At 34.2% G+C, this 25,752-nt stretch overlaps 1 non-coding gene across 1 annotated transcript; it reads left to right on the forward strand.

Moving 5' to 3' along the window:
• The first annotated feature begins 23,835 nt into the window (after positions 1 to 23,835).
• LOC121231031 (small nucleolar RNA R71) lies at positions 23,836 to 23,942 on the forward strand. The gene has a single exon (XR_005929100.1). It is a non-coding gene; the product is annotated as a small nucleolar RNA R71 (small nucleolar RNA).
• Positions 23,943 to 25,752: the final 1,810 nt, after the last annotated feature.

Genomic DNA, 25,752 nt, shown 5'->3' on the forward strand with positions numbered 1-25,752 from the left:
TCTGAATTGTATGATAAATATTTAACTTGTTCTTAATTATGTGTTCTTAATTCTTCTTTTGATATCCCAGGATACTGATTCAAGATAAGCTCTTATTCAGAGAAGGAATAGACCCTGTCTAAAAGTACATTTATCATAATTAAGCGGAGTTGATTGCGCGCCTAGACATAGGGTGACAAGATTTTACCGGATTAGGGTGAAACCTAATAAAAGGATCCATCGATCGAGTTAATGCAACCCTAGAGTGTTAATTAGAGAAAAATATCGGTTATTCAATCTAGGGATTAGACATTATTAGTCTTGAATAGGGATAATAACATAACTTAGGGATCTCTACGGAACAAGTTAAAGAATAAATCGTCCGATTCGGAGCCAGAATAACAAGTACAGTCTAGGTGAATTTTTCCTTAGGTATTGTCTTCATTCAATCGATTTTTCCGAAAGCAATTCCCCAATTCCATTCTCTGTGCGTTCTTAGTTTGGATAATTAGTTAATTAAAACAAAAACCTCTTTATTCTTAGGCTAGATAATAAAAAGACAGTCATTACTAGTACTTTTTGTTCCTTTGGGTTCGACAATCCAGTCTTGCTAAAACTATACTACTGTTCGATAGGTACACTTGCCTACATCGCGATAATAGTTAGTTTCAAGAACAATTAATTATAAATATTTAAAACCTATCACGAAATAACACAATCACTATTCAAATAATAACTTAGATGATCCCTAAGCATCCTACCATACATAATTTTTTTCATGCTTCGAATTAAATGGAATGAATAATAATCAATTCAAACATTTATGTCTCTACGACAATCTACAAGACTTACTCTCAAACTTGTCATGTGAAAATATGTAATGCGAATGTGAAAGTATACACAATGAATCAAGTAATAAAGTGATAAGTGCAATTGTCTCTATATGGATCGGAATAGGTAAAAATATGGTTAAGTTATTACTATAAACTATACTAATTAGGCTTACGATAAAGTAAACAGAATAATGATTTAAAGTCAAGTATTAATGTATGAAACATAAAAATCAAATAATGAATAAAATGTTGTGGCAATTCTACGAAACAAAGTTGAGAGGATTGATGTTGTTGAATTGGAAGGTTGGAATTACTTGGATTATATCTTAATAACATAATAATGTCATAGAAAAAACTTGATCAAATTACTACATTTTGTTTCTTTCAAGATCTAGAATTAAAGTTATCATTCAAAGTCTTTGTATCTCTACAAGTCTCAAGAACAATACCTAACAATATTCTTCCTTACTTTATACAGATCACAACTCTATGTCTAGACTGTTACGAGTATTCGCTCGAGTACTCACTCGTATCATTCTATCGCGATCCAACTTATTTACCCTTTTCAAAATTAAATCAAGTCTAACGATATACCATGCATTCATCTATATCTAGAGTTTGCATGCATATACTTAAAATAATCCAAACCAAATAAAATAATAGATCTACTCAAAATATCACCATGATCATCAATATATTAAGATAGATCCAGTAATTCCAACTCAAATGAAATTATCTCATGGGTTGGGATTTAAAATTCAATATCAAAATAACATTCAACATCATTATTAACAATTTAGAAATCAAAGAAATTAATTAATAGAATGAAGGTAGAATTGCAGGAATCTTTCGCCACTCCAACTTTCACTTCGACGTTGTTGAATCGTGTAGGACCCAAGCTTGATTGCTCGTCCCTTTCCTTGTGTCTCTACCCTCCTCTTAAGCTACTACCCTCTCTCTTTTCTCTGGAATTTTTCATGAGTTTTTCTAGAGAGAAAACTGCTCTCTAAATCCCCCACCACAATCCTCATCCCCTCTTTCTTTTCTCTGTCTTTTTTATAGAGTAGGTCCCCCTCTCTCAACACACACTTTTCTCCCTCTTTTTATCTATATAGTACGCACCCAGCTGGATGAGAGTGACGAGGACTGAGTGCTGTGTCAACATGTTCCTAGAATTGGTATTTTTTATGGTAATCCATCCAACCTTTTGCCATCGCAATAATTGACTTCCTTCATTCTCTTCCACCTTTTTCTCCTTTTTCTTCATCCTTCCAGCACCTGCTACATACAACAACCAAATCCCTTCTTCCCAATAGTAAAAGTAACATGAAATGACATTTAAGGCACAATCAAAGTGTTATTATGCAAAGTTATAAAAATAACCGAAAAATACAAATATATCTACTTAAGTACATGTATTTAATCAATATGAGAGGCTTGAAATATAACTCTTTTCAAGAGTTATCACACCCCCAAACTTGAGTTCTCGCTTGTCCTTAAACAGAATATGTATGAATGCATGAATTTGCCACAAGTATACAATTTCCTCTTATATGGCTAAACCAAATGAAACATATTTTTTACCTCCATTCTCAACAGTCTTCTATCTAAAGATTTTTGTTCAAATTTTATAGGTTTGTTTAGCATTCGAAGTGCATAAAATGTTACCTAAAAATACAAGTTCCTAAATATTCATGCAATTTTGACTATAGCAAGCACCTCCTAGTGTACTTAGTTTATCTTTCCACTAAACTCAATTTTTCTTCTCAGGCTTATTCTGTCATTGCATTATATAAAATTTTCTCTAGGGAATTAAAAGAAACCTAAATAGACTAATTGCGATTATACTTAGGCCATTCTATTTTTAGGCATCAATTTTCACATGAATATCCTAAGCTAAACATACCTAATCAACTCTCACGATTTTCACAGTTTGAAGAGTTATTATTCTCATCGAACATCATAGATAACAATATACTTCTCATGGTGTAACAGTTATTTAGCATTTGTATATCATGGCAAAATGAGTGACAAAATGATCTAATGTTCAAACAATGTAACAACCCATTTTCCAGTGGTTTTGGGACCACAAATTCGACGAGCGAGTCGTAAATATTATTATTTAATATTTACGAGTCAATTATAGTATTAAAACAAATTTTGAATTGGCAATTTATATTATTTGAATGAATAATTAAGTTTAAGTGGTAATACCCTAAAGTTAAGTGGTTTTAAAAGATGAGGTATCAGGACCTCGTTTCTATAAACCGAGCCATAAATATTTTTATAAATATTTACAGAGTGTTATTAAGGTTGTATTAAAATTTTGTTAAGAAATTTTATTATTTAAATGGTTAATTAAGCATAAATGACTAAATCATAATAGTTGAAAAAGTTAATCTCTATTAGTTTAAAGGCGTTAATTTATTAAAGAAACATAATTGGATGGCCTTAATGGATAAATTACCCATTCTTAATATGGTGGGACGGTTTGAGCTTTAATTTCTTCTAATTAAATATGTTTTATATGTTATTTTATTATTAAAATAAAGAAAAAGGTTAAAAAAATGAAACAAAAGTTATCTTCCTAATCTATTTTCTTTTACATTGATCGAAAGCCATTTTTAAATACCTTGAAGCTTCATCCAAGCTTTAATGTATGCATGTAATCTTTATGTTTTTTGAGATCGTTGCAACTAGGTCTAGCTAGCCTGTACCTTCATTTTTTAAACTGTTAAAAATTTTGAATGTTGCCATTGATGAATCTTTGTAATTTTAAATGTTAAATGATGAATTTGAAGTATTAGTTGTTATGTATAAGTATTTTGTTAAGTAATTTTTAATGATTTAAATGTTTAGGGATTAAATTGCTAAAGTAATAATAATTCAAGGACTTGATGTGAAATTGTTACAATTGTTGGTTGTAATGGAAGCTATTAACATTAGGGTGGTATGGGTTTTCAATAAAATTATTTTATTTGCATAATTAGGACATAGCGACTAAACTGAATAAAAATGAAAAGTTAAGGGTAATTTTGTAAAAATTCCAAAATGACTAAATTGCATAAAATGAATTGGTTTTACTGTCTGAATTAATGAATTGAATGAAATTATTAATTTAGGTCAAGAACAAGTGGAAAATAGAGGAAAAGATAAAATTACCAAATAGCCTTGTACTTAGTCATTGCTACAATTTAGCCAGGTAAGTTCGTATGAATGTTTACTGTGTTATTGTTATTTAAATTGAATGTAATGCTAAGTTACTTTTAATGAAAACGGATCGATACATATAAATGTATCAATGTAACTATGAATTGATGGTTAATGAGTCCCGTTTGAACATTAGGAATTCGAAAGATACAAATGACATGTTATTAGGGATTTCATGTTTTGGGTGCTAGTCTTGAATGTCCTACCGATGGCTGAGGTCTTGTATTTGTTGTGGATTCTCCATAGCTCATATGAGCAGTATCATGTATCTTACATTCCGACCTACAGCTCGTGTAAGCAATGATGTAAAGGAAACATTACAGTTATATGTTAAGCAAACTTCATGTGAGCTTTCCCGAGTATCTGAAGATATTCTAAATGGTTCAATGGGAAATGAAAAGGGTTGAAAAGGTAAGTTTTCAAATGGAAATATGCTTATGTTCATGAAAAGATTATATGGATCAAATGATGAATTTTCTTATGAAATGGTTTATCATGTGGTTAATCCCAAAAGAGTTATGTATAAATACACTAACTTCTGTATTGATGATGATGTTTAGGTTTTTGCCAAGCTTGTGGTTATGGTTGATATTTATGCTTATGGTTTGTATTATTCAAATGAACGGGTAAGAAAAGGGAATAAAACAGTAAGTTCATAATTGGGATATAATATGATGATATAAAAGGATTTATGAGTGAAATGATGTACTTATATGTGAGAAATCTACTTATACTATGGATGAATTTACCTATATAATGGACAAATACACTAATTCGTGAATTGATAATGTTGTTTAGGTTTATGCTAAACATTTGAAATGTAATGGAAAGTAAGTAAATAGGATGATTCAGAATCTTATGATAAGGTCGATGATTGTGCAATATGTCTTATAAAAATCCTATTATGTTATGAATGAAAAATATATGTGATGTTGATGGACTTACTCATTTATGAGTTGAGGGTTATATAGTTTTCTAAGTTTTCTAGCACTGGTATAGGTTTATAATTATCCTATAAAGTTCTTATTGAAATTGAATAGTATGTTTAAAGTTTATACGAGCTTACTAAGCATTCATTGCTTATGTAATTATTTTTCTTTACTTTACAATTTATCGGAAGCTCGATCAATTAGAAGCTCGTTAGAGATCTATCACACTATCCAGTGGACAAATTGGTAGGTTTTAACTAATTTGGTTAAGGTTTATAATGACATGTATAGGACGATTTGTAATGGTATTATAGTGCATGTGGTAATGATGTTTTGGTACAGTTGTTATGTCTTGATTATGTGCATAAAATGCCTTTATGTGTATGCATGATTTGGGGTTGGAAATGACTTGATTTTGGAAAAATTCATGTCCAACAACTTGAAACACGAGTGTGTAACTCATCAGTGTGTGATACACGGTCTGGCAACACGACCATGTGTCCCCTGTAAGTTCTATTGCATACAAGTTAGGCTGTTACACGACCTAGCACACGGCCTGGTACATAGGCATGTGGGCCTATTTCGAGAGTTACATAGCCTAGCACACGGGCGTGTGACATGGCCGTGTGACCCTACTCAGAGAATTTCATGGGTGAGGAAATGGGCTCGGACATGGCCGTATGTCCCTATTTCAAATGTTACACAGCTTGAGACACGGGCATGTGTCTCAACCGTGTGAGGCAGACAGCTTGGGCATACGACCATGTGATCCCTATAGTCAAAATTTTTCAAGCTTTTCCTATACTTTCCAAATGTTTCTAATTTAGTCTTGAATTATTTCTAATTTATTTCTAGGGCCTCGAGGACTCGATTTAGGGACTATATGAATGTGAATGGTTGATTAATGTTAGGATTATGATTATGTATGAAATGTATATTTATGTAACAGCCCAAACCCAGACGCTATGGCCGAATCTGACGTGTTACATTGAAGTGTTTTAGAGAAAACCCTTCTTAAACAAAAGAAACCTTAATTAACTTAAAAGAAAATGAACACACCTTTCAGTTGCGGAAACGTAGAAAACATACTCTAATTTAGGAATCCCAATTTTAACTTCTCGTAATTACAATGAAAATAATAATAATTCAAGTAATAATAGCATAATGAAAACCTTATTACAATCTGGTCTGAAACATACTTAATAAAATAAAACTTATAAGCTTAAGAAAAATAAGTCCAAATTTTTCTTGCTAGCTGGCCACCCAGAGTCCCTCCAAACATCGAACCGTCTAATGAGGATCACCTGAAAATAAAATAAAAGAGGGGGTGAGTTTTTGCAAAATCAGTGTATACAACCCTCGATGAAAAACAAGCATTCAAAGACAAATCATCAAACATGCAATGCAATCCCATCCAAATTATCCATCCGCTACACACTAGCTCCGTCCCCCATCACACCATGTAGGGATATAAATATTGACCCACCCAGCCCACACACCAATGGTAGCCCGATTGCGGAACTACCTTTATTTACATATTGGGCTTTAAAAGCCGTTGGTGGATCCATGATTGTCAAGCAACCATGCAAATCCTCATATACTTCCTCCGTTCCATAATTCCCACCCCATATGCAACCTAAGCAAAATGTCATATGTATGCATGTCACATCCATAAAACTTAGATTCAACACCTAAGTGTATTCTGGTCATTCTCGCCCTTAGGGGCATTTCAGTAATTTTCCCTTAATTACGATTTTCACTTACCTTGGCCCATGAACAAGTCCCGTGAGCTAAGATGAACGAATACTATGCACCAAGTAGGATTCCAGAGAAGAGGAGGTGGGTCATTAAGACCGCTTAAGTACCAAGCTCTCCCTAGATCCAATCCTAGACATGCATATACCTGTTGCCACACCATAACCCTATGACTTGTCCACAGTCTCAATTAATTAATTAAGTTTTATGTAGTCATCATATACTAGGCCCAATACCCCTACATACATGCATATGGCCCACTAGGCCTAATCTTATTCAAATGGCCTATTTGGCCCAGTTCATATTCTTATGGCCCACTAGACCCAATTCACATTCATATGGCCCATTAGGTCCAAATCATATTATATTCATGCTCACATACAAATTTCCTAACACATAGCATCACTCATCAATCCTTACCAATTATGGGCCCAACACCCATCAGGCCCATTTAGCCCATTTTGACCCATTTGGCCAATCCTCAACCCAAGTCCACGGAATCGCCCATGGGCCTCGGGCAACCTATCGGTTTCCTCTCCATGAGTGTTCGCGCACTCGTGTGACTACCGTAGCCCAACTTTTGGCTTTTCTGCATTTCAGCTTTTCAGCTTTTGCCGATTTATTGTGTGTGTACGGTGTATGTACACACCTGGTAAGCAAGCGTGCTACGATTCCCTTAGTCACCAACCTACAAATGATATCATTCTACAATTAATCGAATGCTTAATACATATTTTTACTAAAACCAAAACCTCACCTTTCACCTTACCTTGCATGAAAAGTATAACAACCCATTCTTTAATCACTAACCACGATCAACTCTTAGATCTGCATCAATCTTAAATATTAAAACCAAAATAATAGGTGACTCGTATCCAACACAAGTCCCCTTACCTTAACAATGACCATTCTGCCAACTAAAATTAAGAGTACTTACCAACGTCTCTCACCTGAAGAGCAAATCGGCAGGGATCCAAAAACTAAAATTCGATACCTATTCCTACCCAAAAATCGATTATAAGAAGTGAGGAACAATAATCAATACCTTAGCAAAAATCGACTAGAAGAGCAATACTTACACTAGATTTGATCAAAGAGTATTTGGCCCTTGGAAGATTCGGCTTCCAAACTTAGTCTGGTGAATAAGGTATATTTGGCACAGATTAAAGAAAAAGAGTAGAAGAAGAAATAAGTAGAAAGAAAGAAAAACTAAAGGGTCTTTGGCTTTTTGGATCTTGAAGCGAAAAGGGTTTCCGATAGCAAGGTGAAAAAGATTTCGGTATTAGCCTGATAGCCTTGCATTCAGCACCTATTTATAACCTTCTAAAAATACTATTTTAGCTCCTCACTTCTCATCTCCTCATTTTTCTCCCTGATACCCCTTGATCCTTTCCTCAAATTTCTCTTCTGATCACTCACCTTGGAGTCCATCTTCATGCCACTTCCATCTTTCTAGAAGGCCAAAATTAAACTTCTAAAAATACTAAACTAGGATTCGAACCTTGGATCTCCTTGCTAGACACTAACGCCACCTCCCAACACTCTAAGTGGCGTCACTTAGCCACTCTTCCACAAGGCTTTTTGATGCCATTTTTCCCTATCTTTATTTAAAAGCCCAACTACTTGCCAACAATGTCTTTTTAATAATTAAACTATAATTTCATTTACTCCTAGGTTCGAACTCAAACCTTAATTAAGACCTACTATAATTATCACATGGCTAGGAAAAAAACACAATTTTTATCAAAATCAAAAACAAAGAAAGTTCAAGATTTCAGGATTTTTTGGTTTCGGGATTTTTGGGGCGTTACAATTTAAGTGTTTCATTTGTTTGGTAATGCTTCGTAACCCTAATCCAATGACGGATACAGGTTAAGGGTGTTACAAACAAAATATCTCATGCATGCAATATATGCTACACACCCCTAAACCTAAGGGATGCATTGTCCTCAATGCATGATCAGACACAAAATTTCACTTATGCAAATATAAATAGATATGTAGAAAATACAATGAAAACAATTATGAATGCATGAAAAACATATGTAAAAATGAAAAAAAAAATATGCAAATGAAAAGTAAAAACAAAAGCTTGGAAAGGATTTGTGTTACTTTAGTTGGATCGAGTGGATTCCCTAGCAGCGTGCTTGTAACACTACTTCTGTTTAAGCAAATTGATTGGCACCCTTTCATCGTCATCTTCTGATTTCGTGAGATCATCAATCAATTGATTAATCTCACGATCTAGCTACAATATAGATGTAGTGGTTTGAGATGCAATAACAGGTTCCTGTAGTGCAGAAGTTTGATTCATATTATCTCCTTGTAACACCCCTAACCAGTATCAGTCACTGAAATAGGGTTACGGAGCATCACTAAAACTTTCAGAACATTTACAAATAAATCATGTCAATCACTGCTCTTTTTCTGAGATTATTCATAACGTCTCTTAAATGGACCATCGAGGCCCAATATGAGCATTAGAATCGAGTCAGGACTTAATCGGAGACTCTAAGAATTTTTTGTGAAATTTCAAAAAAAAATTCAAGTTACAGGGCACACACGCCCGTGTGGTCTGAGGGACACGCCTGTGCTACAGGTCAGGTTCTACCTCGTGTAACTCTCTGACTTGTGCACATGGCCATGCCACACGCCCGTGTGCTAGGCCATGTGGTTAATTAATTCTTTTCAAAATTAGGTGCAGGTTTCACATGGCTAAGACACATGCCAGTGTTCTAGACCGTGTAGCACACACGGCTAAGACACACGCCCATGTGCTCAATACTAAGCATTCTATTTTCTCAAATTTAATATGCAGGGGACACACGACCTAACCACATGTCCATATACCAGGCTGTGTGTCACACACGGTCTAGACACACGCTCGTGTGTCTACCCATGTGGACAAATAAAGTCATTCCTAGCTTCATTTCTCACCCAAAATCATACCAAATTCCTGCACCAAACTTACATCCAAGTACCAACCAATCCAAGCATTTAATTCAAGCAATTTATAACATCTAACATGATATATTGTTCCATGCATTCATGCTTTTAAACTTACTTTTTATAAGCATACTCATTTAATCTTTCTCAATCAATCAATAATAAATACTTATGTTATCTCTATAAAATAAATTTAAATACATTTATACATGTACCCAAACAAAATCATCACTAGCCATTCCAATGGTTAGATTACAATAATCATTTACATTTACATACCAATACGGGCAATATAACTTATATAGCCATTATAACCATAACTGATTTATCATATTGTACCAACATGGGTCGATGGATAGTGTGAGTGATCTCTGCCCAGCTTCCAATCCAACGAGCTTCCGATTTACTCTAAAATAGGGAAATAAAAACTAAGCATAAAATGCTTAGTAAGTTCGCATAACATGGTAATTAACTTACCATTCATTCTATTTTGAGGTAACTATTTAAGGCATATTCAATCAATTTGATCTCAAACCCTACACATATTCTCATTTAGTCATATATTCCATAATAACATCAAAACATATATGGGCTCAACAACAATCAAGTTTCCATGTACATATGTCTTCCACAACTTATATTCATTTAACATGTATAGATCATCTCTTTATATTACAAGTATAATTTCATAATAGTTCATCTCGAGTTCAGATTATTTCATGTCAGAACTTTACTCATATCATTCAAAACATCAAAGTCAAACGAGTAGTAGTACACTCAAGGTCTACAAGTCTATAATCAAGGATGAACGTTCTCATCAAATAATTTCCATGTACAAATATCATCATCTCATACTTTCATATATCACTTGTCATGTATCATCATTTTCTTGTATTTCAGACGGATACGTGTAATAACCAATTTTGTTATTCATATCTTCTCATGTCTGGAATTGTCACCCATTGAATTTATCTGAAATATCGATGGATACACAGGTAATACATTCGAGGTGTACAAATCAGGATCCGTCAATTCATGTCTAGTGGTACCCACAAGGTACTATTTTAGAGAGTACACTCTCGAGCCACACATGTGTACAATAGGATTACCAGTCCAGGCTAAATCCTTCTTATGACATATGCTCTAAAGAGCTTGATATGGATTACCTGTCCGGGCTAAATCCAATCCATAACATATGCTCGAGAGGACTTATATCAGGATTACCTGTCCAGGCTAAATCCTATCAGAAATGAGGTAAAAGGATTACTCGTCTGAGCTAAATCCTATCAGCAACAAACGCAGGACCTCAATCCATAAGGGAAATCACATTTATCCATCGATTTTCATTTATTCAAATGGGACTTAACATTTTTCAAGTATTATCACGCATGTGATTATTTCATACATCTATAGCATTCATATAATTCAAATAAACACATTTCACATTTGTTTCAAGCATAAAAGTAATATTTTTATCATTTATCATTTTTCAGGCATTATCGTTCATCTGGCATTATCGTTCATCGGGCTTTGTCAGATACAATTTCAATTTCATATATATATATATGATATTTATACAATTCAAAATGCAACATTTAATTCAAGCATATAAACATTCACAAATTAGTAATACGAACTTACCTTAACAAATGTGTTCGTGCACGTAAAATCTACTAATCTGTCATTTTCCTCTTTTCCTTGTTCTAGCTCTGAATAGGGTCTATCCGGATCTATACGAGTAAATTTTACATCAATTTATCACATTTCATATTCAAGTAAAATCAATTTACATCCTAGGGAAAATTAACATTTCGCCCCTAACTTTTTCATAAATTCCCATTTTATCCCTAGGCTCGAAAAATGAAATTTATGCAATTTAATGAAATTTATGCAATTTACTCCCTATTCCAAGCCTAACTAAAATTTTACCTTAAAATTTACAGTACATATATTCTACAAAATATAGAAATTTTCTTAAATTTTCACAAATTTACATTTTAGTCCCTAAATCATGTTTTCATCAAAAATCACTTTGTAAAAGTTGTTTATCTATCAGCAACCTTTCATTTTCTACTATAAATTTCAAGTTTTCAGCATATACATCCATACCTAATTTTCATAATTTGATAACTCTTCAAGTTGATTCCTCAAATAGATAGATTAAGCTATCCTGGTTTCAAAAATATCAAAATTACTAAAAACGGGACAAGAAAACTTACCCAATTTGGCCAAGTTCTCTCTCTCTTAGGGCTTCCATGGAATATTTTTGGGAAGAAGATGATAAAAATGATTTTTATTTTTATTTAATTAATTTATCATCTTTAATAATTTGGATTTCCAATTTAGTCCTCAGCCTTTTTCTAATTTTCCCTAGATGAATCATCCAAAAATATCTGCTAACTTTTTATTAATGGTCTAATTACCATATAAAGACCTTAAGTTTTGAATTCCATAGCTATTTGATCCTTCTAGCTACTAGAATTCAACTTTTGCATTTTATGCGATTTGGTCTTTCCCGTAATTAAACACATAACCGTTAAAATTTTCTTATCAAAATTTTCACATGACATTTATATCATATTACGAACCATAAAATAAAATTAAAAATAAATTTTATTTTTTAGCTCAAATTTCTGGTCTCGAAACCACTGTTCTGATTTCACTGAAATTGGGTTGTTACACTCCTTCCTTATCTGAGTCAATGTTCACCGATTTTGTTTTCTCTTCCTCCCCCTTTGTTTTTTTGTCTTCTTTTATGCATTGGTTGGATGTGTGGTTGTGTCCGTCACAACGGCTTCAACTTCATCCTCATCTTCATCTTCTAGATCCGATAACAACTCTTTGGGAAAAGTAGGGAATGCAGGCATTGGCTTGGTAAAGTTTTTCTGAAGAGATTCCTTAATGGCATTATCCCTCCTTCTGACATAGGCCCAAAATAAAGCCATTTCTTCTTGAGCCCTTCTTAGATCAGTAGTTGTCCTTAGTTGTTGCTTCTCCATCAAACGAAACTATTGTTTCAACATCTCAAGAGCATCGAGCACTTGCTGCTCGAAATCAATATGAGATGTGGATAGAGTGGCATGGGTACCAGTAGGTGGTTAAAAGGTTGATGCAGAGCCAGGATGCTGTGGCACTTCTTCCCTTCAAAATCTCATGGTAATCTATTTGGTGATGGCTCTTTTGTTAGGACTTTGTCCTTATTTGCATAGGGACATTGACCCATTGACAAAGTGCAGTCATGAGAGATGAAAAATTCAGGGTGCTTGCATTCTTTTTTGCTCAACAATGAACTTCTCTAAAAATAATTTTTCCAACATTTTTCTTTCTTCCAGTCATAATAGAGTGTAGTAACAACATGCGTTCCTTTGAAATAGTACAGATATGAGTTGAAAGGCTAAGGCGATATTTAAGAAAATGGTACCATACCTTACAATGAGGCTTCTGTAACACCCCAAAGCCAGTCTAGACGTTATGGCCGAATCTAGAGGTGTCACAAGGTAAGGTTTTGAAAATGGAGTCATCAAGTCAAAATTTTCACGTTTCAAAATTCCTACTCGATTATAAGAGTTTACGAAAGTGTTACTTAATCCATTTATTTGCAAAAACACAACTTACAGTAGAAGTCTTAAAACCATTATATTTAAAAAATGCAATTCATGTTTTAAGAAAACCTTTGTTTTAGTAAAAACCGTGTTATTAGCAAGTCGTCCAAATAAAATACCAAACAAAAATCCAAAATCCAAAGTATCAATCAACAGTCCAGAGAGTCCAATTAATACAAAACTCTCACAAATAATCTTTAAATAAATTAATACAAAGTTTCATATACAGTTAGATACAGATTCAGACGCATGTCCATATCAGACACAAATAGCAGATACAAATATGCAGATCAGATTTATAGAATCCTTCCCCCATCCTCTACACACCAACTCCGACCATCCCATCACACCATGTGAGGTTAAAACACCCATCCATCCCTACACATCGTATCGTGCCATTATGACACATATCAAATAATGTGCAGCTGTACTGCCATAATATAAGCGAAGGTCACCTTTCAGAACACTTCCTCCATATATATATAATCCCACCCCTAAATACAAATACAAAATACAAATACAGTATTTAGAATCAGATACATATATAACATGCTTATGTATAGATATCGGAATAGTCAAACATACATAAAAGTGTCCTACTCAGAGCATACTATCAAAATGTCAAATCACATAATCTAGGGTTTGGTTAGCCCTTACCGACCTTACGGTAGGCCCACAGTCGATCGAAACGACCCGTGCGACTTTAGGGAAAATTTCAGAATTATGGGTTGACATGCCCGTGTGGCTTGCCCATGTAGGCCCACAGCCCAAATTGGCATTGTCCATGTAGCCCAAACGGCCTAGCCCAGAATCCACGCACCCGTGTGGCCCATACGCCCAACTTGGCCTAGCCCGTGTGGCCTGTATAGGCACGCCCACACCATCACACAGCCTTGTCATGCACACGGCCATGCCCTCGTCAAACACATGGTCGTGTCTCGTACACGACCGACCACATGCCCGTGTGGCGTCAACAGTAGGTAATTTTGGCTTTCACTGAAACCTCATTTTTCAAGATTCAGGAACACACTTGATATCGTTTTGACGCAAAATCACTCCCGAGCCAACCAGCACCTAAAATCAATACCAAAAACCTTCTAAAATCAGTTTTAATTCACAATTATCTGAACCTACAAAACTGACAATAGTTCAAAACAAGCGTTCATCACTTAGCCCAAAACTCCAAGCAATCTTCACTATGAATCCCCAAGAGGAGAGCCCCGTTCCTCACGATTCATTGCTGTCAAAACTTAAAATCAGCCAATAGAACGAAAGAATAGAAACAATTGAACAACTTAAAGAAATGACTACCCCAATGACTACCCCAATCCACATGAAAATCACCCCTTGTGCTTACCAAATCGCACAAATACACTGAAAAACTGAAAACAAGAATTGTTGAATAGGAGTTCGACAAAATTTTGAACGTGAGATAGCAAAATATTTTTGCTAGACAACAAGAAAAAACATCAAACTATTTGGGAATTCAGAAGAAAGAGAGAAAAGAAAAATAAAATAAAATAAAAATAAGGTATCCCACAAATCCCTTAATTATCTCCCACTAACCCACTACTCATAACTCCCTCAGAATTATAACTCCACCGAAACACCATCGGACAATCGAGCAAAAATATAACATCCGCGCTCACGCACAAATTTGAGCACAGGACCTCTAACACACTAACTCCTTTACCACTCGAATCAGTAGGCTCATTATGATAAGAATTGACAGACAATTTAGTATAGGCCCACCCAACAACGGTAAGGCTTAGATTAAGAAAAATAAAAAATTTACCAAAGGTGAGACTTGAATCCAAGATCCCACACACATACCCAGAACACTTAACCACTAAAGCAGATACACAATTGTGTCAGATGTTTACAAAAAGAAAAATAAATTTCTTCAAGGCGTTACAGCTTCAAAGAAACACGATTGATGGTAGCAGTTATTTCGAGAAACTATCCATTTGGTCCCTTCCACGCATAAATCCTCAAGAATTTGATTGAGTACTTCTGCTATTATTGTCTTGAAAAATTAAGGATGTTCATCAGAGTCTTCAGGTAAACCATATTGTGCATTGATGGAGTATTCATCGAACAACACCAAAGCACCACATATATAGATGAAAGCGTTATTTGGAGAGCTTAAATGGGCATAAAATTCCTTTACAGCAGTCATGAGAATATCGTCAAAATGAAGGCAAAAGAGTTGCCATCCATGTTTCTTTACCACGGAAGAAATTCCTTCAGTGTATCCCATAAACGTCGAATCTTGAAAAAGAATGCTTTTTCCATACAAAATGGTCGCTTTGATGTGTTCGTGTTGTACTTTTCTTCAGCTGTTTTGCTGAAAATGTTCTTGGAGGCATAAAGGTTGATGAAGATGACATAAATCGAGCAATTTGAGAAGAAATAGTAACTATAAAAAGAAAATGTTAAGACTTTTAAATTTATAGAGAGAAAACTAAAAACAGTGGGAAAAAAAAGAAATTGAAAATAATGTGGAGAAAGAAAATGAATCGATTAGGGTAAAATTAAGAGAGAATATAGTAGTGACGTGGGGGATAAGATTAGCCTGAAATTATGGCCTGACACAGTAAAGTAAGAATTAGGATAGAAAAGAAAAAAATAATATAAAAATTAAGCTAAAAATTCGCAAGCAAGCTAAAAATTCGCAAGTATGCTAAGTGGGATAACTATTACAAAGCCTAGACCAAAATCTACCTACAACAAGAGAAAAAAATAAAAATTAATTAAACTAAAAAAGAAAGAAATCAAAAGCAAATTAATTAAATAAAACCAGGAAAAATAAAACACTATACAGCTCAAAAACCAATGGAATGTTTATAGTATGGGACTCCCCAATAATGATTCAAATGTTGGCCGTTGACTTTGAAATTAAAGCTAGTCTTACCCTCTTTGACTTCTACAACTCCATGAGGGTAAACATGCATTATCACAAATGGGCTAGACCAGCGAGACTTCAATTTGCCAGGAAATAATTTCAGCCTGGAAATGAATAACAACACTTATTGTCCAAGTTCAAATTGTCATGGAAAAATATTCTTATCATGCCATTGCTTTATCTTTTCTTTGTACAGTTAGGCATTCTCATAAGCTTGAGCTCTGGATTCCTCCACTTCATTCAAGTCCAGTAGTCGGTTATTGCCAGCATTAATCCAATCCATGTTCAATTTCTTAATTTCCCAGAATGCCTTATGTTTAAGCTCAACAGGCAAATGGCAAGACTTCTTATAGACGAGTTTGAAAGGAAACATTCCTAATGGTGTCTTGAAGGCAATGCAATAGGCCCACAAATCTTCATCTAGTTTGGATGACCAACTTTGCGGGTGGGATTGACCACTTTCTCGAAAACCTACTTAATTTTTCTATTCGAGACCTCGGCTTTTCGATTTGTCTAGGGATGATATACCGTGGCAAAATTTATGTTTAACCCCATATCTATTCCAGGAAGTAGCAACTAATTGGCAGTCAAAATGAGAACCTTCATCACTAATCAAAGCACGAGGAGTACCAAACCTGGTGAAAACATTCTTATACAGGAACTTTAGTACCGATTTGGCATCATTGTAGGGAGACCAACAACTTCAACCCACTTAGAGACATAATCTAAAACCACAAGTATATATATATTACCCCAAAAGGGTGGAAATGGACCCATAAAGTCGACTCCCCACACATCAAACAATTCAACTTCTAGAATATTTTGCAATGGCATTTCATGCCTCTTTGATAAGTTCCCAGTTCGTTGACAATGATCACAAGCTTCACAAAATTCATGTGCATCTTTAAACATGCTTGGCCAATAAAAGCTAGATCAGAGAACTTTTGTATAGTTTGCATTCCCCCAAAGTGTCCTCTACATGGTGCTGAATGACAATGGTGTAAAATACTATGAATCTCATCATTCGAAACACACCTCTGAATTATTTGATCTACACAATGTTTCAATAAAAATGGCTTATCCCAATAATATTACTATGCATCATGGAAAAATTTTCTTCATCTTTGACTATTGAGCTTTGGTGTCAACAATCCACCTATTAAGAAATTGACGATATTGGCATACCAAGGTAATGTCATGGCAACCAACAGTTGCTCATCTAGAAAATCCTCCTTAATGAGTTGAATATAGTTGTCTTCATTTCCTACGTCAAGTCTCGACAAGTGATCAACCACATGATTCTCTATGCCTTTCCTATCTCAAATTTCTAGATTAAATTCTTGTAACAACAATATCCACCAAACTAATATTGGCTTGGCGTCTTTCTTGGTCACCAAATATTTAATCACAAAATGATCTGTATAAACTGCAACTTTGATGCTAACTAAATAGGATATGAAATTGTCAAATTCAAATATCACAGCCAATAGTTCATTCTCAATAGTGGTGTAGTTCAACTACGTATTTGTCAACGTCTAGCTGGCATAGTAGATGGCATGAAACACTTTATCCTTCCTTTTCCCAAGCACTGTTCCTACAATGAAATCACTAGTATTGCACATAAGTTCAAAAGGTAATGTTTAGCCTGGTGCTATGACAATCGGTGCTGTTACCAATTGCTTTTTCAATTCCTTAAATGCTTGCACACAAGGCTCATCAAACCTAAGATCTCTATTATGTTCTAATAATGCACATAGGGGTTTCTATATCTTTGAAAAATCCTTAATAAATCATCGATAAAATCCTACATGGCCAAGGAAACTTCAAATACCTTTAACTATAGTAGGTGGTGGAAATTTCTCAATAACCTCGATCTTCACTTTGTCTATGATAATCCCTTTCTTTGATACTTTATGTCCTAGAACAATGCCTTCATAGATCATGAAATGACATTTTTCGTAATTTAGAACAAGGTTAGTCTCTTCACACTGACAAAGAACTAGTTTCATGTTTTTTAAATAACCTTCAAAAGTATAGCCAAACACCGAAAAGCTATCCATAAAAACTTCCAAAAATTTCTCCACCATGTTCGAAAATATTGCCATCATGCAACATTGAAATTTTGCAGGGGCATTGCACAATCCAAACAACATTCATTTGAAAGCGAATGTTCCATAAGGACATGTGAACGTGGTCATTTCTTGGTCAGTAGGAGCTATGGCAATCTAGTTATACCCTGAATAACCATCCAAAAAGTAATAAAAGGCTTCTTTCATTAATCTATCTAACATTTGATCAATGAATGGCAAAGGAAAATGGTCCTTCTTAGTTGATTTGTTGAACCAGTCCATGCGAAATCTCTATCCTGTAACAGTACGAGTTGGAATGAGTTCATTGTTATCATTGCTAACCATAGTAACACCCTCTCTCTTGGGTACACATTGAACAGGGCTCACCTACAAACTATTAGAAAAAGGATAGATTATTCCAACATCCAGCCATTTGATAATATCTTTTTTAATGACTTCCTTCATAATGGGGTTCAGTCTTCTCTGCTGCTCAATAGAATTGCCATGGAAATTCTCTAGGAAAATCTTATGTATGCAAATTACAGGACTGATTCCCTTGACATCCGTGATTGTCCACCCGAGCAATTTCTTAGATTTCTTCAAAACTTCTAACAATTAAGGCTCTTGATCAAATGTTAATTCTGCAGAGATAACTACTGGCAACATGTTGTTGTCTTCCAAGTAGGCATACTTCAAATGTAATGTCAAAGGTTTCAACTCCGAAGTAGGAGCGTCCTCTATAGAAGGTTGAAGAGTTTTGAAAGAATGCTACGATAAATTTAAAGATTCAAAACTCCTCATTACATCATTTTCAAGTTTCTTAGCCTCCACCAGTTCACTAAGTTCTTCTATCATTTCCTCTTCATTCAACTCAACTAAGCCTACTTGATTATCAAAATTGTTGCAACAAAATTTGGCCAATTTTTCCTTCACTTTTGTGTCAATAATCCCAATGGCATGACAAGCTTCATCTATATCCGCACACTTTATGGCATCAAAAACATTAAAGGTTACCTGTTGGTCATTAACTCTCATTGTTAATTCACCTTTACGTACATCAATTAATGTTCTACCAGTTGCTAGAAAAAGTCTTTCAAGAATAATTGGTACCTCTTTATCAGCTTCACATTCTAGAATAATAAAATCTATTGGAAATATAAATTTATCAACTCTTACCAACACATCTTCAATTTCACCTTTTGGATGTGCGTAAGAATGATTAGCTAGCTTCAGTGTAACAGTTGTATGTCTCGCCTTCCCAATTCCCAATTTTCTGAAAACAAACATGGATATTATGTAATATCTCATTTTCAGTGAAATCAGAATAGTGGTTTTGGGACCACAAATCTAACGTGAAAATATTTATTTTATTATAATTGTAATGTTTACAGTATGTTAGGAGAGTCGTATAAAAAGTTTGTTGAGAAATTTTGACGTTTGCATGCTTAATTAAGTAAAAAGGACTAAATCGTAAAAGGTGCAAAAGAAGAGTTCTATTAGCTAAAGGTATCTATTAGATATGAAATTAAATGGTTGAGGGATTTATGTGGTAAATAGACCATTTTTCTTGCTAGTGGACTTATATGGACACTAAATAGGTGATTTTAAAGGTTAATAATAAGGTTAAACAAGTAATTTAATAAATAAGTTAAGTAAAAATAAAGAATAACAAAATGTTGTCTTCCAAAATGCTTCTATCCACTAAAAATTAAACTTAGAAACTCCATTGAAAAAGTTTCAAGGTCCGGCCAAGTTTTCTTAGTGCATGTAAGAGATACTTTGTCTCGTTTTTAATGATTATTATGTTTTTTAGGTTATTGTAGCTTAATCTAGCTAGCCTAGGGACTAATTTGCAAAACTGTTAAAGGATTAGGGTTTCTTCATGAATGTGTTTATGATATTTTTGAAGTTTGATGGAAGAAATTGAATCCTTGTTGTTAAATAAACAACTTTTGTGAAGTAATTTTTTATGAAATTATTATTTAGGGATTTATTTGCTAAAGTAGTAAAATGCCATGCTAAAATTGTGAATTTATGATTTGTGTAGGTTGACATGAGTCCCTAGGTAAATTGATTAGCATCATATGTGGATGAAATTTCATGAATTTCAATTTATGAGCTAAATGACTAAATTGTAAAGAAATTAAAATAATAAGGGTAAAGTATAATTTTACAAAAGTGTGAATTTTGGGCTGAATTGAATAGAATGAATATTTAATGAATTAAATTTACTTATTTAGATTAAGTTAAGCCTCGTATGGATCTAAATCGAGGGAAAGATAAAATCTTAGACTAGTTGATTCTATTTTGTTGTCTGTATTCAAGGTAAGTTCATGTGTTTAAATAGCATTTTAATGTATTTGATTTAAATGCTATTATGCTATTCATCATATTCTGTCAATATAGAAATCCAACAATGTTATGATGACTATCGAGTCCTATTTGAACCTTAGGAATATAGGATACAAATGACATGTCATTAGGATTACCATGTTTTGGATGTTGGTCCTGAATGACCTATTGATGGCTGAGTTCTAGCATTTGTTGCAGATACTCATTAGCTTGTGTGAGTGGAATCGTGTAGCTATGTTCTGACCATCATCTTGTGTGAGCAGACCCATTTATGGCTCGAGTGAGCATCTATGGAAAGGAAAAGGAAAAGGAATGGTTTCGACCACATGTTAGCACACTTTGTGTGAGCTTCCTGCGTATCCAATATTACTTTAAGTGGTTCAATGGGCATGAAAAGGTGAGGAATGGTAAGTGTTCCAATAGCTAAGTTACGAGCTTGTAAAAATGTATGAATTATTGATAATCAAAGTATGTATAACCATGTTTATGAAAAGTATGGATTCAAGTAACTATGTTTAGTAAATTTATTTTACCATGAGATGATTTTGCTAAGTTATGTGCTTAATCACTAACTTGTGTTGTTGGTGATGCTTAGGTTTGTGCTAAGCTATGTTGGATTAATTCATGTCTATTTCTAAGATTATGCATTGAAATGGTAAGCTATGTTCATGATTTACGAACTTACTAAGCATTATATGCTTACGATGTTGTTCTTTTCTATGTTTTATAGATTATCAGTAGCTCAATCGGTTTGGAAGCTCCTCGGAGACCTATCACACTATCTAGAGATTATATCAGTGGATTTTGATGATTTGGTCATGGTTATAATGGCATGTATAGGTGAATTATGTTTTATGAACTAGTTGTTATGTTTGGCTTGTAAATATGGTAATTTGGTTGATGTGCTTTTGGCACTTTGATGCTATAATGGTTGATGTTTATATGGTTAAATTGATGTATGGTTTTATGACCAAAGTGGTAAATGTTGGCATGTTTAAAATGTGGTTAATTAGGTTATGTTTGTTATGGAATTTAGTTGAGTTTGTTTTGGTATGGAATTAAGTAGTTGTGTATGCTTGAATTATTGATAAATATGCTTATGCTAAGACTTGTTCAATGGTTTTGATTGAGGTGCCTTTTGGCATATTGGTTTTATGGATATCTTGTATAGAGATTTGGTCATTTTATGCATACTTTGGACAAGATTTAGGGCCTTGGTTATATGTGCAAATGTGTTGTAGGGTCATGCTTGAATTGGGTGAAAGAAATGGCTTGATTTTGGCCTATTTCTTGTCCATATGGCCAAAGACACGAGCGTGTGTCTCATCCGTGTGTGACAGACGGCCATGCAACACAGCCATGTGTCCCTTGTAGGTTTTAATGGTTGTTTTTGAAAGTTACATAGGCTAGCACATAGCCTGGAACACGATCGTGTGGCTTGGCTGTGTGACCCAAGTTAGAGAGTTACACGGGCACAGACACAGGCTGGGACACGACCGTGTGTCCCTATTTTGAGTGTTACATGGCCTGAGACATGGGCTTGTTTCTCAACCGTATGAGGCACACAGCCTGACTATACAATCGTGTGACCCCTATAATGTGAATTTTTCCAACTTTTTCCTTAAGGTTTCATATGTTTATGATTTAGTCCCGAATCATTTCTAAAGTATTTATAAGGCCTCGAGGGCTCGAATAAGGGACAATATGCATGTGTTTGAATAGATTTTTCTATGATTATGAAATTTTTGGAAATTTATGATTTTAAGTTACATTTTTATGGTAATGCTCTATAACCCTATTCTGGCAACGAATACAGGTTAGGGGTGTTACACATTAGATTTATGCTTGCACCTAAATCACATAATGCCTTGCGTACATAATAATTTCCAATTGGGCAACAAATAGTAAAACTCCCTAGGTCCTTCAATTTCAGTGGCATTTTGTTCATCAACATTACTATGGACCCTTCAATTAGAGCAACAGTTTCAAATTCCCCTAGTCTGTGCTTCTTTGACAATATGTCCTTCATGAACTTTACTTAATTGGCATTTTCTCTAATGCTTCCACCAGTGGTATGTTGACCCTTCAATGAGAGCAACAGTTTCAAATTCCCCTAGTCTGTGCTTCTTTAACAATATGTCCTTCATGAACTTTACTTAATTGGCATTTTCTCTAATGCTTCCACCAGTGGTATGTTGATATAAAGTTGCTTCAGGACATCCAAGAATTTTTTGAATTGAAAATCCTACTTCGACTTCTAAAATCACTAAAGTAAAGGTGGCGGCGGCCTTCCTTGAATTGTTGGGGTTGTTTTGCCATGGCGTTCTTATTGGCAACACGATTTGGTTCTAGTTCAAAATTTTTTATTTGCTCTTCTCACTTGTAGATTGGTCCACTACTAATTCTTAATTCGCCTTATGTGTGAAATCTGAGCTATCTTCTTCAACAACTGCATCATTAACAACTCCAGGCAGCTGAGAACCACTTCAGAGTGTGATGGCTTTGCAATACTCCTTCCTTTGAGATCTTGAATTTTCAGTATCACTCAGCAATGCTCATTGCTGTCTTGAGCCTAATGCACTAGCAATTTTCTTCACTTGGTTTTCTAAAGCCCTTAAAAATGCAGCTTGACTCTATATTATAGCATCGTTCTTGGCCATGTATTCCTTCAATAAAGCTTCCATGGATGAAGATGATGATGAACTTTGCTAAACATTTTTCCATTGATTGTATCTAGGTGGTGCAGTTGTGACATTCTCTCGAACAACATTACTAGAATTTCCCACTCCTTGATTACTCCAACTAAAATTAGAATGTTGTTTCCTTCCTGGATAGTATGTATGAGAATATGGGTTATTATTTCGATTGAAATTTCCCAAGTAACATACTGAAGCTGGGTTCGATGGGCATTTATAAAAAACATGATCTTCCCCACAATAAACACATGTTAATTCTGCTACTTTCATTTCCTACACTACAGTTAGTCTCTTCAATGTTTTAATCATATTAGTTAGGGATGATACCTGAGCTATTAATGAAGCGATCGCATCAATCTCCATAGCTCCAGTAACTCTTTTGCCATTACTCACTCTTGTAGTTGGATATTGATAATCATTGTTAGCTATCCTTTCCAGAATCTCATATGCCTCATTAAATGATTTATTTAGTAAATTCCCATTGGCAGATGCATCAACTACCATTTGTGTATGTGCATTCAGTCCATTATAAAACAATTCCATTTGTGTTCAATGTTGGAAACCATGCATCGAGCATTTTTTAATCAATTCCTTGAATCACTCCCAAGCTTCATACAATGTCTCATCTTTGAATTGCCGAAAAGATGTAATATCGTTCCTCAAGTTGGCATTCATGTTTGGAAGGTTGTATCACAATAAAAAACTTTGACAAAGTTCATTCCAAGATGCCACCGTTCCTAACGGCAAAGCATTCAATCATACTCTGCCACGATCTCACAATGGTAAGGAAATAGCTTGAGTCTCAAGGCATCTTTAAGAACACCCTACTTCCTGAATGAATCATAGACCTCCAAAAAAAGTCTTCAATGTAGCTGCAAATATTCACTACGTAATTCACTGAACTGTCCTATTGTTTGTAGCATTTGAAATATAATTGGTTTCAACTCAAAATGTTGAGCTTGAATATGTGGCCTAACAATCCCTGGATTCAAATAATCCAAGATTGGCACAACATGTTCTCTAATGGGTCTATATCTATCATCTATCACACAAGGAATATCAACGCCCTTACCATTCGGATGTAGGGGTGAGCAAAACTCGATTTGACTCGAAAAAATAAAAAAAAATCGAATTTCGAGTTAAACGAATCGAGTTATTCAAGTTAATCAAGTTGTTCGAGTCAACTTGAATTTTTTTCGAATTTAGAGTTCGAATCGGGTTGAGTTTTCGAATTTGAATAACTCGAATAATTAGAATAATTCGAATATCAAACTATAATATTTTACATTTTTACCCAAACTCCCAACCCTTTTTACTTTCCCCCCAAAACTTTTACTCCCCTTCCATCCCAACCCCCCAATCTACCCAAAATCCATTTCCCACCAAAATTTTACTCTCCCATTTACTTTTTTCTCAAAATTTTACTCTCCAAAACCCTCAAAACTTTTTATTTTCCCCCAAAATTTTTACTCCTTTCCACTTTGCCCCTAAAATTTTTCCTTACGTCCCATCCCACCTCCCATCTACCCCAAACTCATCCCCCCTGCCCAATTTTTTTTAATATTTTCCCTCTAAAATTTTACTCCCCCTATTTACTTTCCCTCAAACTTTTATTCCCTAAAACTTTTTATTTTCCCCTAAAAATTTTACTTCTCACCCTTTACTCTCAAATAAAAAATCAAAATTATCCAAAAAAAATCACTAAACGTAAAAAGTAATAATTTTATTTATATCTACTATTTATATTATTAAATTAAATTTCAAATTTTATATTATTTATATTACTGAATTGTTTAGTCATATTGAATATTTATATTAAAATTTAATTATTAATTATGCCATTAAATATTCATGTTAAAATTTTATATTGGTATCAATTTCACATTTTTTCTTTAAAATAACTTTTATTAAAAAATCACATTTTTACACTTAATATATTTTTTAATTCCAAAATACATAGTGACAAGAATCTAAAGATAATTGAAACAACAAAGTAAGCAAAGAAGCTAACCCGTATATAAAAAATTAATAAATAAATTATGAAGTGATGAAAGTTAATAAAAATTTTGGTTAAGGTGGACAAATTTTATTACGATGGGTGACAGTGGTTACAAGGACCTAAAATTATTTTTTAAAACGTAACTCGAACAAATATATTTGATTTGATTCGATTCGAATTTCATCTCACTAGACTCGATTCGAGAAAATTTCAAATCAAATTTGGATGATAAAATATGATTCGTCAACTCAATTAACTCGAAATTTTTTCATTCAATTCGGTTCGATTTGATTGAATGCTTACCCCTATTCGGATGTAATGGATCTTCTCTGCCTGGATCATTTCCAATCCTTGCTATTTCTCGCAATTCTTTTCTCCTTCTTCTCAAAGTTCTCTCAAATTCAAGATCAAAATAATACTCTTCGTTCTCAGGAATACCTCTACTCATAAACTAGCAACAAACTTGAAAAAGAATCA

Source organism: Gossypium hirsutum, chromosome A06, assembly GCF_007990345.1.
Source record: "Gossypium hirsutum isolate 1008001.06 chromosome A06, Gossypium_hirsutum_v2.1, whole genome shotgun sequence".
NCBI lineage: Eukaryota > Viridiplantae > Streptophyta > Magnoliopsida > Malvales > Malvaceae > Gossypium > Gossypium hirsutum.